At 37.6% G+C, this 22,033-nt stretch overlaps 1 protein-coding gene and 1 long non-coding RNA gene across 2 annotated transcripts in view; one reads left to right on the plus strand and one right to left on the minus strand.

The window, feature by feature from the left end:
• LOC143040364 (uncharacterized) overlaps positions 1–22,033 on the minus strand; it is a 33,529-nt gene that overhangs the window by 11,074 nt on the left and 422 nt on the right. Inside the window, exon 2 of the long non-coding RNA XR_012967710.1 lies at positions 17,750–17,830. This is a non-coding gene — a long non-coding RNA (uncharacterized LOC143040364). The remainder of the gene's footprint in view (positions 1–17,749; positions 17,831–22,033) is intronic.
• The window catches only part of LOC143040361 (metalloreductase STEAP4-like), a 22,029-nt gene continuing 14,555 nt past the window's right edge, over positions 14,560–22,033 (plus strand). The window contains exon 1 of the mRNA XM_076211351.1: positions 14,560–14,681. The gene's annotated coding sequence lies outside the window, so the exon portion shown is untranslated. The remainder of the gene's footprint in view (positions 14,682–22,033) is intronic.

Consider the following 22,033-nt stretch of genomic DNA (forward strand, 5'->3'; position numbering starts at 1 on the left):
TGCTTAAAGCTCTTAACTTCAGCTCCAATGAATGTCTTTACATTGAAGTCTATCTTATTTAACGAGTCTAAATCCGTACAAAGCTCTTTAGCAACTCTTGCTGACATGTAGGACCGCTGACTCCCTGTATCAATTAAACATCTGATCTTCTTACTCTGTTTACCACGAATAAATTCCAAAGTTACAGTAGGGGAAATGTAATCATTTTCAGAATTTTGTTGAGATGTTAAACAAAGATGATTATTACTAGTATTAGGTCCTTTAAATTCAGGACAAAGGGGTGCTATATGGCCATAAGAATTACAGTGTTTACAACCATATTTTAATTTATTTTGTTTGCCAAAGCATTCATCTTCTTTATGACCAGATCCAGCACAACGTGCACAGAGACCTAATTCCTGTACTCTCTCTGTCTTATCCTTAAGAGTTGAATATTTTTCACACTGTCCTAAGGAGTGACCTGATGCACTGCACAATTTACAAATAAAGTTTTTAGAGGGAGCAACCTTATTTTGACTTGTCTTGAAAATTTGAAGAGAACTTTTAATTTCTTTGGGTGCATTTTTTGAATTTTCTTTGGCCTTATTGATTTTATCAGATTTAGGCAAAGTAGTTTTACAGGTCTTAATTAGAGTCTTAATAATGTCATTATATGACTCAAAGATTTCAGTCAAGGTAGGATAGTTGTTATATTTATGAACCAGTTCCCTTTTGAATGCTGTAGGCAACTTATTAAAGAGAATATGACTCAATAATAAATTTCCAGGAGAATTTTTCATTGTAAAATCATAGCCATGATTAGACTTTAATTCAAAGATGTATGCTCTAATTTCAATGATGAATGACTTTAATGCAAAAAACTCCTCGTCATATCCTTGAGGAACTGTTGCGCTTAGAATCCTTCGGAAAGTTTCATCCACTATAAAGGGTACATCCAGAAATTCATCTTTCAATAATCTTAGTGCAATATCATAATTTTCATTTATGATAGACAAATGGCTAATGATTTTCAAAGCATAACCCCTAAGATAACTATGTAAATAACTAAGCTTCACTGCCTGGGACATACCCTCCTTATTACCTATGACATTATTAAACTGATTGAGGAAAGAAGAAAAGGTAAATTTATCCTTTTCTGTTCCATCAAAAACGCCGCAAGATAAGGGAGGCGGTTTAGTATCAAAATGGTCTAGCCTATTGAGTGTTTCAACAAATCTATCAGCATCTATAGAGCTTGTAGAGTGATTATTGGATTTATTCCCTGCCATTTTAAATTCCTCAAATTCTGATAGACTTTCATCTATTTCCATATGATAGCCTACTTGCTTATCTACTTCACTAGTAAATGTGTCAAATTTCTTAACATCTACTTCATTTTCCTTTAGAAGATCTAAAATCTGTTCATCTTTAACTTTAATTTCACTTATAACTTGATCAATAATATCTAATTGTTTACTACAGAAATTAACGTTCAATGTCTTTTTACTAAGTGAATCCTTTAATTTATTAAGAATCAGAGTAACTTTTCTTTTAAGTATACCCCTTTCTCGTTTCAATTTAACCAATGCAGTCTCAAATCCAGCTTCATCCTTATCCTCATTATCATTATCACTTGTCATGATTAGACTGTATTGATACAAAGTACAAAAAAATATTCAGGTTGTACTAGCCTATACATAAAACAATTCGATTTCACTAAACATACGCCATAATTCAACTAAACAAACCAACCTGGACACAAGGTTTCCACTAAGAACAAATAGGCCGTAGTATATACTAGGCGAACTTGACAAACTCATTTAATTGAACTCTTGAAACTATTATATAAAACAACTCAATTTACTTACGAATATGTGAAGCCTTTTAATAATAATCGGCACAGTGAATCAACAATTACCTTTTTATTATAAACAAATAGGCCCACTTAAAAGGCTCGAATACTGAATCAATTCACGGAGGCTATGGAGAATTAGATTATGCCGAGTCTTGATGTTAATAAATCCTCTCTTTAAATATATTGGAAAAGGATCTGTTTTCCTCATCCAAACAAATAATTCTTACTATAGTTAAACTAATTCAAAAGAGAAAGTTGATCTTACCTTCTTCTTGATAATTTAGATGTAAATTTTAGAAAAGGCGGATTTTCGAGAGACCGGTTTTAACTCGGCCGAGTTATACTTACGTCCCTTTCGCCCTTTTAAGTTTATCCGTTATTTTCAATTGTGAAGTGTTAAACTTAGTTTTAAAGAGAGGTTTCTCTTTATAGTTGGGAGTGAATGTTCCTCCGAAATTGATTTTCTGTAGTTTCAGTTTACGCAAATTCTAAGCGTCCTGACTTGACGAAAACTATTATTTGAGTGAATCCGGTCGTAGGCCACACGCAATATCTATAATTTTCGCGACCATTGTTTACTTTTCACCGACCAGAATTTTCGGTATTTAATTCAAATGTTTAAATTTTTCAATAGACTACAAATTATCAGTAGCAATTGATCATTAACATTATTAATTATTCAGATTTTATCCAATAATTTAAATATACATAATTTATTACTTTAATGAAATTAAACTTCTAGAGTTCAATAAACGAGTTCAATATGACGTCACCTTTTACGTAATTTCTAATATGATGTACACCATTGTTCATATCACAACATTTCTCACCAGAAACACATAAGCCACATATCAAATTCGGTTGGGGGAAACTATAAATTGACCCAAATGATTACAGTTATATACAATATGTCTATGCACTCCCCCAGACTTGACACCTAGGTCTATGAGCTCCTTTTGGAGTCAAGGTTGTCTCTATGCTGGGTGATGCCCGTGAAGAAAAATTATTGCGTTAAACAAAACTTCCATAGAACTGAGCGGTTTCGTGCTTGTTACAATATTTACACTTCATTTTACATTACGACTACAAAATCAACAGGGTTTATGACAGTTTTAAGTTGATCAAAACGTGATTGTTTTAAGTTGGTCAGAAGAGACTGATTGTTTTAAGTCGATCAGCAAAAAGTGTGAGAGCTCTAAGTCGATCAGAAGAGACTGTGATTGTTTGTCGATCAGCAGAAGCTATGACAGTTTTAAGTCAATCAGAAGCGATTGTGATTGTTATAAGTCAGTCAGTAGAAGTTGTAATAGTTTTAAGTCGATCAGAAGAGACTGATTGTTTTAAGTCGATCAGAAGGAACTGTAATTGTTTTAGGTCGATCAGAAGGGACTGTTTGTTGTTTTAAGTCGATCAGAGACTGTTAAGTTGATCAGAACACACTGATTATTTTAAGTCAATGAGAAGAAACTATTTTAGGTCGGTCAAAATCGACTGTGATTGATTAGGAGGAAAAGGGAATGGGCTTGCTTGAGTCCTGCTTACCTTAAAACTACAATTAAACATTTTAAGAATCTACAAGATTACATAAGAATGAAGAAGACTGCAAGAGACCACGAGGCCTACAATAGGTAGCTCCGTATCCATCACCACCTGTCATTCCCATCCATAAAGTTGTCTAATCGTTTCTGAAAACAACTGATAGTTTCAGCACTTACTACATGGTTACTAAGTTTATTCCATTCGTCGACCACCCTATTAGTAAAACAATTCTTGCCCATTTCCTTTTTAAATCTAAATTTGTCCAGTTTATAACCATTACTGCGAGTCCTGCCTGTTGTTGTTGTTGTTGTCGTTCCCTAGACTGTCTGTCCGAGCAGTCCCGTCTCCCCAAGGAAGGCCACAGCCGAAACTGGGTTTTCCCACAAATCCTTTATAGAGTGTATGTTGTGTTGTTTGCGTGCATGATTGTGTATAATGCAGTCTTCCATTATGTGTTGTATGGTATGGGGTGAAGTGTTACATCCTGGGCAGTTGTTCACAACACGGTCGTCCAGCCTCTTCTGGTAGCTTAGAAGTGCTGGGTGGTGACCGCATCGCAGTCTGGCCAAGTGGACTCTGTCCTTTCGTGGGAGAGAGGATTCAGAAGGGTGGATATCAGGGGGTCTGGCATGCAGCAGTGTGTTGTCTTTCAGTGTGTTAATGGAGCGGTGAGTGATATGATTATGAATATGTTTCCGGAGGCTGGTATTTGGTGGTTGTGGAGGAAGAGAAGAGAGTATCAGCTCTACGCAGATGGCACCGATCCCCAAAGTCCTGCCTGTTGTTTTAATATGATGACCTTGTTTGCATCACCCTTGTTAAAGCCTATGATCCACTTGAACACCTATATTAGATCACCCCACACTTTGCGTCTTTCCAGAGAGTGTAAGTTAAGGTGACTAAGCCTCTCTTCATAAGGCAAATTTCTGAGTCCATGTATTTTGGTCATTCTTCTCTGTTCTGACCCAAAACTGTACCGCATAGTCAAGGTTAGGTCTAACTCGCTAAATAGAGATTAATAGTTACCTCCGCACTTCTATTCGTTACCGTCCTAGCAATGAAACCTAATGCTCTGTTAGTATTATTCCTGGTGCTAATGCACTGTTTCCTGGGTTTTAAGGTCCGGACTCACTAGAACTCCCAAGTCTCTCTCACACTCAGTTTTCTATAAAAGCATGTTATCTGAGCTGTATCTGTTTTCGGGGTTGTGTAGCCCTACGTTTAACACGCTACACTTAGAGATATTGAAGTTCATTTGCCAGTTCACCGACCGTGTGAACAATTTGTTAAGATCATCCTGCAGAATATCTGCATTGTCTTCTGACCTAATTAGGCGTCCTATTTTAGTGTCGTCCACAAACTTACTATCACTAATTATCCCGTCGTCTAAGTTGTTTATGTACATAATGAACAAGGGACCCAAAACCGAGCCCTGGAGGACCCCACTAGTAACATTGCCTCACCTAGATTTTACTCCATATATGGGGACCCGCTGTTTTCTGTTACTAAACCAAGCTCTAATCCATTCTAACACTTTTCCTCCTATGCTATGGGCTTTGATTTTATTTGATATTCTCTGGTGTGGCACCTTATCGAATGATTTGCTAAAGTCAAGGTAAATAATATCGTATTGTTATGTGATGCCTTATATACTTTAGTGTAAAAGGATAGAAGATTAGTCACACATGACTTACCCTTGGAGAAACTATGCTGTGAATCACGAATTAAATTATGTCTTTCGATGTGTTCTTTGACCCTATGTACTATTACCGATTCAAGCATTTTACCTATAACCGATGTCAAACTGATTGGCCTGTAGTTGCATATAGACGATCTGTCTCCCTTCTTAAAAACAGAAACAACGTTTGCTTGCCTTCAAGCAGTAGGCACAAAACCAATGTCTACTGATTTAAATATTTCAGTTAACTGGTCGCAGATTTTAAATTTACACTCCTTTAGCATTCTCGGAAAAAATTTCGTCTGGACCCGGGGATTTTGTAGCTTTAAATCTTTCAATCTGCTTGACTACTACTTTACTAATGCTGATATTAGGTAGAATACTTTCTTCATCCCCCCTGTAAATCGGATCGCAGTCAGGTACTTTACCTAACCTCTCATTAGTAAACACCGATAGAAAATAATTGTTAAACTCCTCACTCATTTTTTCCTCCGATTCTATCATAACATTTTCATCGTTTTTAATTGGTCCTATTCTTTATTCTTTGCTCTACAGAGATGAAAGAAACCCTTTGGGTTGGATCTTGCTTGACTAGCAACCTTAATTTCATAACGTTTCGCTGTACGTGTATTCTTTTTAACCAGCTTTGCCATTTCGTTATATCTTGATCGAAGGTGTGATTACCGTTTTTATTTTTACGTAAAGTCCTTTTTTCATTCCGATCTCGTGTTTCAATCTCCGTTAACCATTTGGGAATATTACTAATTTTCCGTTTTGACTTCAGGGGGATAAATGTATTTTGTGCATTAATGATTAAATCAGATTGCTATACAATTCGTCTAAATCGCTGACCTGTCTGTTGAGCCCTCGCCCCCAAATGACCTGACCCAAGGTATGCATATCCCTCCGTGACCCGACCTCTAGTCTTGACCTAACCCCCGGTCACGCACCGAGAATCGACAATGTCCGAAACGTCCGCATGACATTTCATATTCAATTTCAGATAGGTTTATATTATGTCAAAGTTTTATCTCCTGAAGTCTGGTACTTGGACATTATTATCTTTTTTTCCCAAATAATATTACATCTTATTTCTTGATGATCGCTAGAGCCGAGACTATCTCCCACTTTTACGTTACTCATTAGGTGCTCATTATTAGTTAAAATTAAGTCCAGAGTATTCACTCCTCTCGTAGGATCGGTAATCACTTGTTTTAGGAAATTATCCTGCACCACATCTAGGAATTTCTTTGTTTCCTGATCTCCTATTAGTCAACGTTTCTATAATTAAAATCTCCCATGATCACAACAATTTTTTTTTTTTTTTTTTCTGGGACGCTCTGTGAATTAAATGAATCAGGGGATCAGTCTGCTCAATGCTGAGGTTAGGTGGTCTGTACAAGACGCCAAAAATAACTTTCTGATTCTTGCCTATAATCTCTAAACAAATGGATTCCGTACAATCCTCTTCCTTAATCGAATTGTTGATAATACAGTTTATTGTATTTTTAACGAAAAGTGCTACACTCCTGCCAACCCTATCCTTGTGAAAAAAAACTTATATCCTATTTCGATTTCCGGAAGGAAATGTTTATCGGCCATGTTAATCCAGGACTCAGTAAAAGCTATAATATCGAAGTTCTCTATGCATGCTTTACCTCGCAGCAAATCAATTTTGTTAATTATGCTTCTGCTATTTGAATGGTAAACTTTAAGTTTATCTTCCCTCCACCTGCTTAGGTGATTCTTTTCACAGCCCCTCTCAAATTTGTTTCTATTGCCTAAACTATATGCCGATACTTCCCGTACTCCCACGTAATCTACCCGAAAAAACCCTGTTGGATGACTACTCGTTCAAGGGATTCAGCAAGGAGCCGAAATCCTCTGGGCGACAAGTGCACCCCAGCCCTTATATATAGGTGGTTCCTACCGTAAAAGTGGTTCCAGTTGTCGACAAATGCTATCCATTGGCCTTACAATGTTTTTCCAGCCTGCAGTTCATTGCAATAGCCCTGGAATGCCACACGCCTCCAACTCTACGCCTCGGAAGGATTTCACATACAACAGGAACACCTCCCCTATTTCTAATCTTGTCTAGCGCATCCCGGAACCGCGCAAACAATTCCTCACTCCCTAACTTACCTATATCATTGCCCCCGGCACTTAAGCAAACTACAGGGTCCTTACCTTCCCCTACTAAACATTCTTCAATCCTATCTCTAACATCTATCCCCGCGCCGGGGAAACACACCTGCGACCTATGTTTCCTATCTTTATCGCAGAAAGCCCTGTCTAAGTACCTCACTTGACTGTCTCCGACAACCAAAATCCTTACCTGTGGGCAGGGATCCAGCGTCTGCCCTTCCCTTCTCTTGAGTTTCATTTGCTTCTTCCTGCAGATTCGCTAGAACTTGAAACGAGTTCTTGCAAGCGAGCGGGGCTGGAGAGGACTTTACACTATTCCGCATCTTGTTTTTCGTCGTTTTCCATCCAAGCTCGTAGTTAGTTTTGTCCTCCGTATTTTGGGCCTTCGAGCGGAGAACTCGATTCTCCTCTTTAAGGCACTACAGCATCCTCCAAGGCTTCAATTCTACTAAGTAGGGATTGTACCTCATCAGCGCTGAACACGGTAAAACAACCACTCGCCATATCACATAGCTTTTATATGTATTCTACTCTTAAAGGAAACATTGAAATTTTATATGTATTCTAATCTTCATGAAGGAATCATTGAAACATTTTATATATATATATATACACACATATGTATACATACATGCACACACACACATATATATATATATTTATATATATACATCTACCAAAATCCTGGGTCCAACTGCCGCCGGCGAGTTGGACCAAGGGGATGGTTCATTAAATTCCACTCTACAATTCGTGACATTAAACCGAATTACACCACCAAAATCCTAATGATTAGAATTATGGTGAAAAAACAAAATAAATTTGTCTTCATGGAAGCAGTGTTAGTCCCATTATCAAACATTGTGTAGGTTCATTTTGAAGGAGATTGTTTTCAATTGGTGAAAATAACGTCACTTTGTTGATTTATTTTCTTCATTTGAACAAGATTCGTCTCGAATGCTACCTTCATTGTCATTATTTTGTTATATTGTAATACGATAGTTTTTATGTATTTTAGAATAAAATGTAAATGATATTGTAATACGATAGTTTTTATGTATTTTAGAATAAAATGTAAATGATGATATATCTGTATTACCCAAACAACTAATGGCGAACCACACCAATTTAACGACAGGACATAAAAAGTAATGTGTATACCAAGATCTAAGAATATAAGGTCTAACCACTTCCGACCGAATTTCGAGGGAGTTGGCGCAGCGGGCCCGTGAACGTCACCTGGCTGCTCAAAGTGGGGTTAGCGGGTCCTATAGCTGTCAGTTGAAGCTGGTCCGTCGTTCAAAAATGACGTTGCCTTCGCTCGCACTGCTCCACGCAATTAGTTATATTCTGACAAATATTATATAAAATATATAAATATTATAGTTCCTGTCTATATATATGAATATATGATATATAATATATAAAATATTATAGTTCCTGTCTTCCTTGGCGTTTCACAGTTTTCTTCAGTGTATCACAAAGAGAAAATGGACTCAGCCAAATGACGTCAGAAGCTGCGCAGAAGAATTCTAATGGTCTGACCTGTATATTTAGACCTTGGTGTATACCATAACGATAATGATTGGCTCCCACTCGGACAGGTGTAACAGTAAGTAATTAGAAAGTCATTTTATTTGGCATTGAATCGATATACATGAAGTGCAGGTAAGGAAAAGAACACATAGTTCGAAATAATTACAAATGCCGAGGATAACACAAAAATATAATGTAAGCTTATTTCCATTGAAGTCCTCAATAGATTGATTTCCTAAACTAAGTTACACAGATAATATACATAAGGGTTAAGGGGACCAGATATAATCGAGTAATACCAATCGGTACACATATGACACATAAACATTATTATAGATTTGCTAATACTACCATAATGTTAGTAACACGTTGGAGAGACGTGCATAGGTAAAGTCTCCTTCAATCTACTGGTCGTATATAGTGATGCTTAACTTATATTGTGTATTACTGGTGTAAAATTAGTTAATATATAAGCCAAAAAATGCAAATCTTGGCAAATATAGACATGGATTTGATTTTTGCAATTTAAATCAAACCACTAAAGAGAACGGTTGCTCTTGCGTTGGGAGAGGGGTGACTAAAGTTTATCTTTTTTCTTTTCATTTTGTTCCTGCTCGATTATTTTACTCACCCTTTACTCTGCAGTTCTTAATTGAAATGAAATAGTAAAATATTTATTGATAATTAGAAGACCAAGGCTATTTGACGGTATGGGGCCAAGTATGCTAAACACTAGACCACCATTGCTCCCTGATATTGTGTTTCAGCGTTTTCATTAGGCCACGCAAAAATCAATTTGTTATCGTCCTTGCTTTGTCTCTCTTTTGTCAAAATACGTGGATGAAACGTGCAAACTCAGCAACTAAAACTTTGACAAATGATCGCTTGAAAGACTTGCGGCTCGTTGTCAAGTTTTCCGTCAGAGAATTCAGCATAGAATTCAGAAAGAGACATGTTGTTGGCAATGCTCAGGCCATACTTTTACCCCCATTAAGCCATTCATACATTGCTCCGAATGGTTCCGAGGCGCACTCGGGTACGTTCGGAAGGCGCGAAAATTGGAAGGGTGAACGGCTCGTTTTTTTTTTTTTTTTTTTTTTAACGGATCAGGTGGGAATGTAATTTTTTTCTTTCTTTTCTCATAGCCTACACAACCATAAATGATTACAAACGCCAATACCATTTGTAGCACCGTAACTATTTACGTTCACATTTATTGATTGGTTTTCTGCTGCATTTGTTTATATTCAATCACGTATTTATTTATTTAATTTATCGATTTATTCTTCTATATACTTTATGGTAGCATTTCTGACAAGTGTTTATGATTGAATGCGTAAAAGAAGCAAACATTTTTGACATCTTCCGTGAACGTTCAGACAAGAAAACTCTTGATCCATACGACTTTATTCACTTGTTTTCTTTAATAAAGAATGACACTTCTGCGCGTATGAAGGGGACATTCTATACATGTGTACGTATTCATATACATCTCTATCTAGGCAGAGGATTCTCTCGAACGCAAATTTCATTAAATATTACAACCAGTAACGCATTTTCAAGTTTCTTGCTTGTGCTCTCGATGTTTCTGGCCAGTCTCCTTTAGGAATCGTGTCGAGCGTGGTAAGCTGGAGTCCATAACATCAATCTCCTAGTTTTATACAATGATATTTATCATATTACATTGTGAATTACTTTTTGGGAACGAGATAGAGAACAGAACTGTAATACTCTCTTGAAAGGCCATCCTGGTTGAATTTATACCCATGTCTTTCCAAAAATTTGTCATTTAACATCTGAAGATGAGACAAGAATCTTCAAACGTATAATATAATATGGACAATTAATCGTATTGCAAGCCTTATAGTCCCTTGCAGTCTCTCTTTTCTTGTCCCAAGTTTTCTTCTTCCCATGTGAAGTTCGGAGAACCCCTCTACGTTCTGATTCCCAAAGAAAACTTATCAAAAACATTGAGAACGCGTGCAAGAAGCTTGGTAATCATATACATACACATGCATACCCCTCCACCCACAGACACATATGCCATGATTCGTAACCTAAGATTATCATATTGAAGAATGATTTCGTACCTCCCCAAACACCTGAACCTGTTTTACCAAGTAAGTCAGTATAAGATACAGATGTAGTCTGCTGTGCAGAGAAACTAACACATGTTCCCGTATACTTAGCTCATTCATTATGGGCCAACCTCCACATTAATTAGTGAACACTTGGTTAATTACAAACTACGAAATGTGGTGGTTATTGGTTACTGATTATGTGCAGGTGGTGGCCGATGGCAAATCATAGAAACATGTATTAACTTTTCTCACGGAGTTGTCCACCTAAGCTAAGGGTCCTCACCCAGCCTTTCGTCAAGTATCCTTCATACTTATGGTTTGCTGTTCTATAGGTTCTTGGAGAGACCACCTTTCAACAACTTTGTATCACTAAACTTTATTTTGGTTAATTGAACTTTGTGAGTCTTCTTGGTCCACTAAGGTACCACAGGATGGGGACCACTGCCGTAAACTGAATGAAATCATCTGGCATTACTAAAACAAAATCCTCACCATCTTCGATTTCTGCTTTAGTCATAGTGACTTCTGGTCGATTTTAATTGTGTATCTATATTTATATTCCCATTTATCTTTTTTACGTATTTAGTTATCTAATTATGTGTTAATTTATTCATCTATACGTTTATCTATATATATATATATATATATATATATATATATATATATATATATATATATATATATATATATATATATATCCTTATTTGTTCGTTCATCTATATATTCATTACGGATATTTATCTACTTATTGTATATCTATAATTCCCGCAGGCTTTAACCTGCATGATCTGTATGAGATTATCATCCACGATAAGCCATCAAAAGACGTGGGAAAGGGGGATGGGGGCAGGGGAACGAAAACCCGCTGACAGAGATGCGTCGAATGATACCAACAAAGGACAGAAAAACTTTAGAGGTCGGAGGGGCAGCAGCGAGAGGCGCGATGAGGGGCAAGCGATGAGGGGCAAGATGAGGGGCAAGCGATGAGGGGCAAGCGTGCAATCTGGGTGAAGGTAATGCTTTGACTGTGGGGAAGCGTTATCTTATCTTCCCAAGTGGTTTGACCTTGGCGATTGTTTCTTTCTGTCATTCTATAGATAGAGCATCTTGTCGTTTCATGTCGTATGCCTACACGCTTATTTCTCAAAGTATTTTTTGTTGTCGAGGAATCGTAAAAACTGAAAGCGATCAGGATTTTCATTTGAGCAAAGATTCTCCAGTCGTAATGATAACAATGTGTGACTCTGCTCCGTAGGGGTGCTACTGAAACCCCTAAAATTTAACTACATCGAATTAAGATATAAATACGCCTATGTGAATTAATCACAATTATCTTCATTTGTTGCTTCATGGACAAAACAATTTGCCTTTACCCGTGTAGCTATATACCAAAAGAATTATTCCCCCTTATAAGAGGGGTAGCCAAGAAGACGTTCACTCATGCTATACCTAAACAATACCCATTTGTTTCTTCTCATCTCTGCTCCTTGTGGATAGATAAAGGGACATCCCTGCCCACTGGCTGTTTCGGAAGCAATGTTGTCAGCCGACGACCACTTCATCATGCGACCTTTCCTCCCCATCCCTTACTTCTTCTTCTTCTTCTTCTTTTTCTTCTTCTTATTATTATTATTATTATTATTATTATTATTATTATTATTACTATTATTATTATTATTATTATTATTATTATTATTATTAATGATTTTCTTCTTTTTTCTTCTTTTTTCTTCTTTTTCTTCTTTTTTCTTCTTTTTCTTCTTTTTTCTTATTTTTCTTCTTTTTCTTCTATTTTTTCTTCTAATTCTTTTTCTTTCTTTTTTTTCTTTTTCTTCTTTTTTCTTCTTCTACTTCTTCTTCTTTTTATTCTTCTTTATTCGGTGATTAGAACTGATTAAGCGACTTCACCACCGCAAGTCCTTTGTGAGAGAATAAAAACGGACTGATTTTTTTCTTCATTTAAAAAAAGATGCAGAGGTCACATCCGACTGATTAAGCAGTGTCCCTGAGCATCTCTTTCCATTATCTTGACCATGTAAGCATCCACAATACCTTGTCTTTGGTCTTCCATGTCTGCGTAGTAAAAAAAAAAAAAAAAAAAAAACATTTGTCAGAATTTGGCCTACACACACATTTCACATTGTTTACGAACTTATTGTACCGATTGTACAGATTGGTAGAGTCGCTTCTTAAATTTGACGAGGTCATTTGTGACCAGTAACCAGCGTTTCTATCCTTAGGGACAAAATCGCATCATAGAGGTTTGGTATCAGAGGTCAAGAAAAAAGATTACGTGAAAGTATTAATGTGATAATCATTCTTTTGATTATTATCTTTTATCTATCCAATTATCTATATACTTACTATCTAATTATAAATTTATCTATTAATTTGTTTCTTTCTGTTCACCTAATTCGTTTGTGTTTCATTTTATCATTAACGAAGATTATCCTTCATTTATGGAAAATTAGTACGTAGCTCTGGTCCATAAGGGTGCCACTTTTCCCTAAAATGACGTCAATGAATGCACTAACACCTGGAAGTCCCCACCCTTTGTGGTTAGCAAGTGTGAGTGTAGCCATTATGACCACTAACACTTGTGTAACGTTGGTAGACCACAGTAACGTATACACACATACACACACACACACACACACACACACACACACGGAAAGAAAATAAAAAGGACAGCTATAGAAGAGATCTGAAAAAGAACAGCTATAGAAGAGATCTGAAAAAGAACAGCTTTCCTCACAGAGTAATAGACAGTTGGAACAAGTTAGATGAGAAAGTGGTGTGTGCAAAAACAATACATGAATTTAAAAATAGTTTAGATAAAATGAGATATGAAGACGGGACACCACGAGCATAGCTCCCCTTCCCGTAAAATACAACTAGGTAAATACACACACACACTAACAAAACTTGAGCTACAGACATTAGAGCAAAGAAAAGAGAGAGGAGATTTGATAACTATTTATAGAATCATGAAAAGCATAGAAATTACTGATAGAGAGGATCTAATAAAATGGGACGATAGAAATACAAGAGGACACGGTAAGAAAATCAAGACAGTTATAGAAGAGATCTGAAAAAGAACAGCTTTCCTCACAGAGTAATAGACATTTGGAACAAGTTAGATGAGAAAGTGGTGTGTGCAAAAACAATACATGAATTTATAAACAGTTTAGATAAAATGAGATATGAAGACGGGACACCACGAGCATAGCTCCCCTTCCCGTAAAATACAACTAGGTAAATACAAATAGGTAAATACACACGGTTCGATGGTGCAGTGGTACCGTTCTCGACCGCTAATGCAACTATCCTATTTCAAAATCCGCCTAGGGTTGAAAAAAATATATCAGCATCGCTGTACTAGGAGCCGGCAACCCAACTGTGGTGGGCAAGTTGTGTGTGTGTAAGGTCACAGCATTACCCATAGATCGGGCAATACATGAGGTCTCATGTTCGAGGGTGATATCTATCGATCACGAGACCAACACGTGATCCAATGCCGTGGCGAAGGTCATAGAAATAAGTTGAAAACACACACACACACACACACACACACACACATACACATACACATGCATTAAAAATGTTGAAGATGTTTTCTATTATTGATGAATGAACTGAGGTATGGAATGTGTTTGAGTTGGTTCAATGTCATCTTCGATGGGCCTAATGATGAAACCGCCTTGTACACACCTTTACAATCGTGTAGTCTGGCGAGCTCTGGCATCTCAAGCAGCGCCGACCCTGCCCGCCACAGCCACTCAGTTTATCTGTAGCATTAGTCTGTGTAAGAAGAGAAATTGTTTGCCACAAGTAGCCCCCCCCCCAGCCCTTTACTGCACGTCAGCATCAAGTAGGTGTAGTTTGCCTAAGTAAAATTTTCTATGTCTTCCTTGTGGTAACGGCGTAGTTTAGGTGCACTAAAAGAGTAACTTGCTCCCTCAGAGATTTTTCTTACTCTCTCGCAAGTGTGACGTCTAGTTTCGTTGTACATTGTTCACTGGGACTTTTGAACACTTTGGGTACGATGATGCAATTTTAACATTTTGTTATAATTTTCAGGAGACGATATTACTAACGTTTTTTGTGTTTATGATTAACTTGTATCTTGTTGTAAATTAATTTCAGCCTGGTTGTGGAAACATTGATAGATGTCAAGTAGTCGTAACTGTGTCGTGCTTGCTTGCTTGCTTCCGTATCTTATTCACATTCTGGCATTGCTGCCAGCCAGTCCCACGGTCTCTATTTTTTCGCCTGTGTGACATGCGCAGTTGCATCTTTGCGTTATTTTATTTTTTCAATTGGAAAAAAAAAAATTAAACTGTATCGACGGTCGAATCTGTCATCAGACGGTTTGCAAATAAATTAGTTTGTCCTTTATTATACAGGCCTACCTCATTTTGGATGCCTGTTTGCTTACACTGATGTTGTCGTTACACATTTTTTACATAAAATTTCATTTAAAAATATAAAAACAGTTATCTAATTGAGCTGTTTACTGAAGTGGTAATCAAATCAGAATGTTGCAATGCGTATATATATATATTTTTAATCCAATAATGGAATATTCTGATCAAATATAGATGATAAGCAGCTAAGCGACTTCGCGGCGCCACTGAGGAATTGTTTATAATTTCGATATATAAATATCGTTTAAAAATAATCGCACGTTCATTGAATGTATGATGTATTTATCACACGCATTTAAGTCACTTCCTTTGATTTTAATATAATGATAAAGATATCAGAAATTATTTTTTTATTACTGAATCCTGTCCACACGTAACTTGTGTGTAGTTCGTGAGTGGCGGATTTTCCGCGAAAAACCGCCAAACGGACGGCGATCCCACGTCCCACGTCAACATGGCCTATGCCCACTACTTTCATCGATCTCGTAGATTACTTCTTATTATGGTTTGGCTTTTTATACCCACACCACATTTATTAATGAACAGAACCTATATATTTAACTAGCTGGACTTACTTACGTTTGGTTGATTGTAGCCATTATTGTCTAAGATTTCTGTTTAATTTCCATTCCTCCCGGACCAACATGGAGTAAAATGTTCCAAATTGTCATGAAGAAAACTGCTACTGCACATGTCATAGGCCAAATTCCAAGAGTTATCTAAAAGTTTAATAACATGTTCACTAAGGTGCATTCTCTCTAATGGGCACTAGTGACTACCACTTACCCTGGTAATCCATACACGACTCCACACCTTCGATACGATATTATTGACCAGAGCTGTCTACTTTGGGCAGCTCATATCTATTAGAAAAATTGTCTCTACGTTTCTATTAATTCATTTCATTTATAAATTTATTTGTTTAATTCATTTCTCATTTATCAATTATTATTATTATTATTATTATTATTATCATCATTATTGTCATCATCATCATCATCATCATCATCATCATCATCATCATCATCATTGTCGTTATTATTATTATTTGAATAATAATGATAATAAATAGTAATAACTATAATAATAATAATAGTAACGATAATAATAATACTGATAGTAATAAAAATAATAATAATAATGATAAAAATAATAATGATAACAATGATAATGATAATGGTGATAATAATAATAATGATAATGATAATAAATATGGTATTATTATAATTATTATTGTTATTATTATACTCATTATTATTATTATTATCATTACTATTATTATTATTATTATTATTATTATTACTACTACTAGTATCACTATCATCTTTTATAATAATATTAATTATTATTATTGTTATTATTACTATTATTATTATTATTATTATTATTATTATTATTATTATTATTATTATTATTATTATTATTATTGAAAACTAGTAGCAGAGTGTGCAGTGGATTCAAACAGGACTAGACAGATTTGTAGAGTACTCCCTCCCCCAGCCCCACCGTTGCATGTAAGGAAAACAATTATCCCATTCAGTCAATTAACCTATCGTTTATCCTAAACGAGCAGAAGGGAGTAATGTACTTTTGTTCTCTTGTCTTGAAAAGGGAAGTTTAATTCACTGCGTTCGTTGATAGACATGTACGTAAAACGGTATTACTCAGGAAATTTTTGCATGAACACAGCACGTTGCGTGAGCATAATTTTCGCGAAAAGTTCACGCAATTACACGCTACGGGTTAAGCTCAGCCAGTCCGTCAATAGGTTTGTGTTTACAACGATGTTCTGTTGTTTGTGTGATCAGCTGGCCTGCACAAGAAGCTAGAAATGTTCGCGACATATTCTCCAGCTATTTCAACAATGAAGGAAAAATTGCTGTTCGGGATGCTACGGTTTTCATACATTAGGCATACTCTCTCCTGAAGGTTGAAGGAGTAGTTAGAACTAGCTAAAATAGATTTAAGCCACGCTCTGTTCGTTATTCTAAATCTTTACTTCCTCACGAACTTTCCATAAAGCCGTATTGCAAGTTCTGCATGTTGATTTGCTAAATGCATTCAGAAAGTATTTTCCAAAATAATCCCTCTTGCGCATGGCACGTCTGCCTATACTGGTTCACTTGCATATCAAAACAAACAGTGCGTCATCTAGTATAAAGGTTTACTTTAGATCAGACACCCTATTCCTCCCAATCTCACTCTCAACAACAGTCCACGAGACTATAAAAATAACTGAGCAAGTGGGTTTGCCCCACATCTATCATAACTCTAATTTCCTTCCATTTCATTCTTTCTTTACACTGAACACCCCAATTCCCCCCTCCCTCCCTCCCTCCCTCTCCCCCATCTTATCTACCCTGCCCTCTAATTTACAGGCAAAAAACTGAGCAAGTGGATCTGCCCCACACCTATCATAACTCTAACTTCCTTCCATTTAATTTTTTCCTTACAATAACCCTCCAAATCCCCCCTCTCCCCCATCTTACCTATCCTGCCCTGCACTACTTACATGCGTTCCCCAGCTTCAACTTTAGATGCACTGGGTAATATGTTTTCCTTGGGATGGGATGGGATGAAGATGGAATAGCATCTGCAAGAAATTGGTCAAATTATCAAATATAAGATGCAAATATGCATCACATATACATCATTGTAAGATATAAAGAGACAGCACCACAAAAAATGCCTGATTGGTAAACCCTAGAAGTAACTAAGGTGCCTTCACCAAAGGCTGCAATGATAATAAAGAATTAACTGGTTTTACTTATCTGGCAAGCAAACAAAACCAAACTTAACTTCAACAAACTTAACCTCACTAAACCAGGGGAACACATGAAGCACTGCCTCAAAATAAGATAAAATAGATAAGATAAATAATAGATGAATAAATAAGGCAATAGGTTAATAGGGCCCGCAATAGGTAAGTCAGGTGACTTAATAGGTTATGGTTAGGTTAAATGTCCTGAGAAAGTTGAATATATTTATCGGCGTCAAATATGTGTTGTTGTTTTTTTCCGAGAACGAATCTGAGATATTGGAAGTCCTGAACCCAGTTCTTCTAACCTGAGTTAATCCAACTTTTACCTATCTGATTCACTCTTACACTGCATAGGCATGGTGAAGGATTCCGTGGTGCACGATTCTGCTGTTCTAGGTTAAAATTAATATAAACAACTCCTTTCGTTGGGTCCAGTTAATAAGAATAATAAGAAATTTAATAATTTCTCCAAAACATGTATATTTCCGACCTCGTTATCGCCCAGTTGGAATATTCCTTTATGTCAACATTGTTTCAATATGTAAAAACATTTCTCACTTCGTCTGCTACTCTTAAAAAGTCCTTTAGCACAATTTAACGATTTATTTCAGTTGGATATCAATAAATAGCCCCATTAAAACCTAATGTGCATCGCCGTAAGGTTATGCTTAAGGAAATACCATAAGCAGTAAATACACTAGGCTGAGCACGCTGCAATGACGGAACATCACATTTGCGTGAGCAAAATGTTCACGGAATGTGCTGTATTCATGCTAAACTTCCTTTGTAATACTCCCTTTAGCTATCGAGCGCTTTTTGTTTGCATCCGAGGAAAGTACCCAAATTAGCGGAAAGGAAAACGAATTTCATGTTTTTTATAGCGTGGCTAACATACACCATGGCTTTTCAAACCAGCTGAAAAAAAATCCAAATTTATAGCATCATCATCTACATAATCACCGTCACAAGGAAAAGTAGGAAAAAATTTATAATGTAACGGTGAACTGTATCGCGCGGTCCGGCCCCTGTGTGGTGTGGCCAGAGTGAAGGAAAACTGTTGATGCATTTCGTTTTTAAAACTATGCGTTCAGGGAAGGGAGGAAGATCAGAAACTTGAATTGCTTTTCTCAGAAAGAATATACATAATCCAATACAGATAATTCATACCATCACTGTTGATAGATATATTTTCTAGGAATAATAAAGATTAAGACAGATAATAGTCGAAAGCATGTTGGAAAACTGTTGGCCATTAAATGCGTTGAGAAATTATTTTGATTGTAAAACCACGAGAAACCATATTATATCTAATAAGGAGTACTTAATAATCTTAATTAAAGTTGTAGTAATTTATTCATATATTCACGGATCTATTATTTTTCGTTCACGTATTTGATCGTACGTTTAATACGAATGATAAGTATTCAGCTCGGTCTAGAAGGTACATGACAAGTGGTATTGTTGACCACACGTGATCATCTGTTGAATCAAACAGCGATTTGATCATGAAAGTACATTTGGAGAAACATCAGCCGTAAGCTAAGAGGAAATGCGGCCATAGGACTGGACGCTTTATAAAAGATTATGAATTCAGGATTCCAAGGACACAGCGCCTACGTTCCCTTCTCAAGTGGTGAGGCCAGATAAGGACGAAGGACATTTTGTCAACAACAGAAAATGTTTGGTTCCTGTTTTTTTACACGGCCTTTTGAGTTGCATCGTGTAATGCAGAGTATCATACACATGAATTATCTATGTTATGACACTCAGGAGACAGGATGTGTCGAAAGAAGCCTCGCGTACTACCTGGGTACCACACGAATTGTTTTCTAAGCCAAAGGTCTGTAATACTGAATGAATCATCAAATTAAACACATACACACTGGTTCAACGGTGCAGTGGTACCGTTATTGACCACTCAACGATTTGAGTTGGTCTCGCCCAGGATTGAAGGAAAAAATCAGCCTTGCTGCACTGCAGGCCGGCACTCTAACTCTGGTGGGCAAGGAGTGTGTGTGTGTGTGTGTGTGGGCAAGAAGTTTGTGTGTGTGTGGTGGGCAAGGAGTTTGTGTGTGTGTGGTGGGCAAGGAGTTTGTGTGTGTGTGTGTGTGTGTGTGTGTGTGTGTGTGTGTGTGTGTGTGTGTGTGTGTGTGTGTGTGTGTGTGTGTGTGTGACCTCTGAGCTCTCATCTGGGAGGATGATATCTGTCCAACACTTGATCCAAGACCTTGGCGAATCACACAAACACACACGGCTTGCTAGTGTGGTGAGCACTTCAGGCTTGCAGGGTTGAGGTATAAAGTTCGCGCCGCGCTCCGGGCATGAATAGATTTCTCTACTGCTCTAAGCCGTTTCTGTTCCCTCTTGAGCAAGGGGATGAGGTGTGTGTGTGTCTGTGTACCTAATTGTAGTATACTAATGTAAACACGGGATACAGTCTTTAATTCCATGACTTAATTTATCTTTCAATTTATTTTTCTTATCTGTTCTTCCATATTATTCCCCGAATCAACACATCTGTATGAAAAATTGAATTTCCAGAAATCTTTCAATTTTGTTGATTTTCATTTTCTTCGTGTCCTCTGATTTTTTTTTTTTTTCATCCCATTTGAAGAAGTCTCCTTCGTTGATTATGTCTGATGTTTTCGTTGTTTTGAATACTACCATCTCATCAACTCGGTTTCGTTATTCTTTTGTCCTCGTGTGGTGTGTCAGCTTGGCATGGAACCATCTTCGTTGTTACAGCTGATCTTTGAATTCCCTCTTTTCTTTCTGTTTGTGTGGAAACCACATCACGGCAGCATGTAGTCTGGGGCGTGGAGGTGTGTGTGTGTGACAGAGAGAGAGAGAGAGAGAGAGAGAGAGAGAGAGAGAGAGAGAGAGAGAGAGCCTGATTCTTCCCACTCCAACGGACTATTCAAATTGAGGTTCGGATTTACCATCGTCTTCTCACACAGAACCCCCTAGCGGTAATGCATACATACATATACCAAAGGCTTTCCCCCCTTACAAGGGAGGTAGCCAAAAAACAAAGGCATAAAAACCACTCCCACCCATTCCATCCCTAACATACCCCACCCCCTTCCCTCCCTCATATCTTGGCACCTCCTGGATGACGGGTCATCCCTGCATCTCACCTACTACCCTGAGTCGGAAGCAGTGTCGCAAGGCACAGCACATCCACAGCAAGGCCATTTCATTAAATCGGCAACCCCCCCCCTCTCTCTCTGTCCCCTCATGCAGAAAAGAAGACGGGGAGAAATCCCTTCGGGTTGCGTCAATTTATTTTTCACACATACTCCATCACCCCCCATCCCCCATCCACTTCCCCTCATGCATCACAGCATCATCCATATACAACCATTCTCCATTCACCCCTATCTTCTGTCCTTTCTCGTCCCTCCTGAAAAGGCATTCCGATCTTTCCCAATGCACCTTTTAAATGCATATACATAAATATTATTACAATCTTATAGAGGGAGTGAACATGAGGGGACGTCCTAGGATGAGGTGGATGGATGGGGTGAAGGGGGCTTTGGGGAAGAGGGGAATGTCTGTTGAGGAAGGAAGGGAGAGGACGGAAGACAGAGGTGAGTGGAGAATGGTTGTATATGGATGATGTTGTGACTGCATGAGGAGGAATGGGCGGGGGGGTGGGGTAGTATGTGTGAGTAAATTTTGACGCAGCCCGAAGGGATTTCTCCCCGTCCTCGCCTTATATGCAAAGGGGGACGGAGAGGGGGGGGTCGCCGATTAAATGAAGCGGCCTTGCTGTGGATGTACTGTGTCTTGCGACACTGCTTCTGACCCAGGGCGGTGGGCAGGGTGCAGGGATGACCCGTCATCCAGGAGGTGCTCAGATGAGAGGGAGGGTGGGAGGGGTGTGGAGTGTATTTAGGGATGAAATGGGTGGGAGTGTTTTTATGCCTTTCCCTTTTTGGCTACCCCCCTTGTAAGGGGGAAAAAGCCTTGGTATATGTATGTATGTACAATCTTATACGAGAAGTTGCGATCATCTTCCCCTGAGAAGGACAA

The sequence above is a fragment of the Oratosquilla oratoria genome, chromosome 28 (genome assembly GCF_046742065.1).
Source record: "Oratosquilla oratoria isolate Oo_2021 chromosome 28, ASM4674206v1, whole genome shotgun sequence".
NCBI lineage: Eukaryota > Metazoa > Arthropoda > Malacostraca > Stomatopoda > Squillidae > Oratosquilla > Oratosquilla oratoria.